The sequence below is a fragment of the Homalodisca vitripennis genome, chromosome 8 (genome assembly GCF_021130785.1).
Source record: "Homalodisca vitripennis isolate AUS2020 chromosome 8, UT_GWSS_2.1, whole genome shotgun sequence".
Lineage (NCBI taxonomy): Eukaryota > Metazoa > Arthropoda > Insecta > Hemiptera > Cicadellidae > Homalodisca > Homalodisca vitripennis.
The window spans coordinates 75,964,426-75,969,383 of NC_060214.1; positions in this window are offsets into that span (position 1 = coordinate 75,964,426).

Here is a 4,958-nt window from a genome sequence, read left to right on the forward strand (position 1 = left end):
CTAGAGAATTCGCATGTAACTACTAATAAATAATAAATTTTAAACCACAAATATGAGGAAATATTTTAATTTGCCTAACCCCATTTTAACCAACAATTATTCGTATCTAATTGACCAATCATGAATATAAATTTTAATTATATAAATGTAATATTATCAGTTATACATAAATTATATTAGTTATTTATATAGTATTATTCTAAAGCTAATATCCCATCATATTAATTCCAAACAATACACAAATTTATTACCAGTCTCACAGAATGAATGACCCTAGTTTTTCACTGGATGTGCTACAGCACTTATTGTTTTACTGCCACGTTGGAAGGCTTGCATTGCTAAAGGAGTTAAGATCAAAATCTTAATTTACACTACAATCCGCACACATTTATATGAACTAAAACTTATAATATGGGATAGTAAATTCATCTTTTAACAAATAGTCTTTCAGATTTTAAGTTATTAGTGGTTATAATCTTCGTCGTCGGTTTAAAGAAACCGATGGATTTCTATTGCTTTTAATGTGTACGAGATGGATTTCCATTTTTATATCAAATAATAATCCTAAAACTGGGATCGCTTAGAATGTATACACCCTTAAAAGTACTTAAAGTATTTTACGCTTTAATACTGCATTTATAATTACAGCTGTACAAATTTTAAGGTGTTGTATTTTCCTAAATGTTCATCTTGAATATTAATAAGATATAAATGCATACAAGTATGTTAAAAGATTTCAATTGTACACTTAGTAAAACTTGTTTCTTTTCATGAAGTACTACCATTTTACTATTTCACCATTACACCAATAGCATTTTTTATACAATTTCGAGCTGTTCTAGAAGTAGAAATTTATATTTATTAATAATTATTTATTATTATTTACTTATTATTGATTTATTATTATTAATTTATTTAATATATATTTAAAGTTCACTCAATGTTGCGTTGCTGGGTCTCGTGAAACCAAACTCATTACATCTCTCAGATCCAAGTGCACAGTTGACACCACTGAGTTTACAACAGTGTCTGTAGTCGCTTCTCTGTGGATAACAACTTGCTTTCATAATAACTTCGAGACTTTACAAGCGCTGTTGGAAACAATTTAGTGACTGTCTCTCTAAACTCTACTACAATTCTGTCTCTTCTCTCAGTGAATTGTAATTTTTCTGGAGTATCGGTAGCATTCAAATACGATATAATACTTTTATATAAATAATAGTTACCTACACGTTTTGAGTACTTATATTATCTTTTTACACTCAAATAGTCCTAAAATAATATCTACACACACACACACACACACACACACACACACACACACACACACACACACACACACACACACACACAACACACACACACACACACACACACACCACACACACACACACACACACACACACACACACACACACACACACATACACATATATATATATAAAAGAAAGTCAAGTTAGTTACATTTATTTTAAACTCGAGAATGGTTGAACCGATTTTGATGATTTTTGTGTGTTTTTTGGAATTGTCTTCGTCAGGAATGGGATAATAAGTATTAAAATATCAAAAAAGTTCACAGGATTCCGCCCCACTGGTCTCTAAAAGTTACGGAAATACCCGTAAGAAATGCTTTGCAGCAAAAATATGTTATTAAGTGAAAGAGCCTTTTTTAAAATTTAATCAGCTGTTCTTTGTGCGGTGCATCTGGAGAATGGTCAAGGAGTATAATTTCACGGCTTTGAATGTAGCTCTACGTGCTGAAACACCTCCAGCAACAACATTGACCAGTTTTTTGTGACCTGCCAGAGCGATCCGTTTGCAAGATCTATGCTTTCCTCGGAGATGCCACGTTATTACACATGGAATGCTTCATCGAAGAGTTTTTCAACGACGGAAGCAAGGCAATGCGGTTCCTGGTTACCCGGATGTGCGTTCCACTGATGCTCTTGGTCGTATGTATACATTGATGAATATACGTGTTCTAAATTACTGTATGTCATTACTCTAAATACTTGTGTTTAGATTACTAAAAAATATTACAATGATGGTGTGATTGTATTTGTAAAAGAGCGTAAGACACACACGTTTGTGCACCAAAGTAACTATATTGAAAATAACAATTTAAAAATTATAACGAATATATACTTTGTTTAGCAAACTTAAATTAAAGGATTTATAAAATTTTTTATACTTACTCACAGTACCTAAGCTTAAAATTAAAATACCTTATCTTTAAACAACGTATTATATGAGCTCATATTTTACAGCCTCATAAAATAGCTAATATTTCCTGTAATGCATTATCCAATCTAGATATAAAATATAAAAAAAACTTTATTTTAGACTATGATACACATTAAAAAATAATATAAAAATGATATCGTTGTACATTAGTTCACACTGTAAGTAATTGTGTAATATATACAGTTTTTGCTCACATTTAAAAAAAGGAAGAAATTGTATGCACTTTTGTTCTACTCTGGAGATTTTAAAATACAAAACCAAAGGAGTGACAATTAATTCATACATAGTCATAGGTCATGCGGCCATTATTTTTTTTTTTTTTTTAACTTGACAAGTATTTTTTAGATTCATTCAAAGAAATATTAAATATAGTACTACATGGTGAACGTGGTTATAAATTTGCTTTAATGTAAAAACATATAGTGTATTTTGTCAGTACCTTTGTTGTGTTTTAAACTTTTGTCCCTTTAAATATGCTACTTTTAAAATCAATTTCTAATCAATAAAAGATATATTTAGAATAAAATAACTTATAATTAAAAATGTAATTTCCAAAATGTTTATTAAATTATGTAATACAATAATATTAAAAGTTATAATAGTTTATTAGTTATATTAAAAGTTGAAAAACATTTTATGAGTGAGAATTCAATTTATAATTAAAACCTCAACGCAGACTTATTTTTAACAAACTGGGGACCGTATGTTATTACGGGCGAATCGTCAAATGAAATCAATAATGTAAAATTAAACTCATTCATGTTTATATTGCATTTCGATTTAGCTTATCAACTTATGAAGGTAGTTATTGTATACTAGTTATTACTTTTATACTATTTAAATTTAAACAAATGTCTGAAATTATCAACAACCATTTATGACATTTATTTAAATTTAGTTCCAACGATAGAATCACTATTTTCTCAAATAAAAACTATTACAGAGATTATTCGAATTTTTTTATAATACCTAGGGATTTTGTTTACCTACCATCGTCAATGCATATTATAATATGTTTATTTATGGGCCTTCATTTGGATGTAGTACATACTTAGATTCAAAAACGTAACATTTAATGTAGATTTATTGTTCAATAATAGAAATACGATAAACAATATATTGTCAATTTAGAATATATTGGTTTATTTCTCCCAACAATGAAACATTTCACAACTGATGAAGAAACAGATTATATAATAAAAAAGTAATAAATAGGGTAACAGCACCAATATAAACTGCAATAACAAAGAAATAAAACCAGTAAATACATAATATTATCACAATGGAATATTTCAACTGAACTATAATAATATAAGAGTTGTAGTATTAGGATTTTAAGAGCAGCTGCAGACTAGCATCTTCACATAAGCATTAACAAGATCGCGCGCGCGCGCGCACGTGTGTGTGTATGTGTGTGTGTGTGATCGCGCGTGTGTGTGCATAAATATGGTATTGTGTAACATTTTGAAACCTAATATAAGTTAACTTACTGTAATAATATTATACATAAGACTTGTAAGTTTAACATGAATGTTAAATTTTGTTATGAATATCAGAAGTTTGCTTCATACCACAAATATTATGCTTACTCCTATTATCCTAAAACTTTTTGAAATTGATAATCTATTCATTAAAACGTTTATTCTAAAGTAATTATTTAAAACCGTTTTTGTATTTTTTAATTAATATAAAAACAAAATAATTCCAACGTAATAGATTTGGATACTCATTTTATGAACAAGGAAAATGATAGCAGAAAATATAGGTATCCTACAGTAATTGGCAGGAGTTTATTTTATAGAAGCAATTAAAACAAGTTTTAATAACTATGTGTGTTTCTCAGATAGTGTGCATGACATTCACACAGAACACGGGCGTTTTTATTCTTTAATTTTTTGGCGTTCCGACATATTGACTTATTTAAAGATGAGTTTATTTATATTAAAATCAGATGAGTTTAATATCATAGTTTTATATATATAGAGATATATATATACATACATACATTAAATTGTATAAATGGCAATAACCTTATTTAATTTCAATAAACATTGAATCACAAAAAGTACTCCCGGCGGAGCAAGTAATTTTTGTGATTCAATATTTATTGAAATTATATATATATATATATATATATATATATATATATATAATATATAAATATATAATATATATAATATATATTGTATATATATAATATATAATATAATCTATTATATAAAAATGAAACTGTTCGTGTGTAACAGCATCACTCACAAACGGCTGGACGGATTCGCCTAATTTTTTTTTTAATTTGTTCGTCTTGATCTGTAGAAGGTTATAGGATACTTTTTTATCCCTTTCCCGATTCAGGATTCCGCCCCACTGGTTACAGAAATACCCGTAAGAAATGCATTGCAGCAAACATATGTTATTAAGTGAAAGAGTCTTTTCAAATTTTTAATCAGCTGTTCTTTGTAAACATATATAATGCGACAAAAAATATATTTATATATAATTTAATTACTACACTTATAGTTTTAAAGCATAGAGTAAGCTTAAGAGAAACGACAAATTTTGTTTAAACTGTTTCTGCAATCACTGTTAAACATAGACTTTACTATCCAGATAATACAATTCAAATTTGACGTAAAAATTCACCTTTAACTGCAATATTTATTTAATATAAACCATGCTCATGCTTGATCAGAAGAGCAATGCAGATATCATAATTA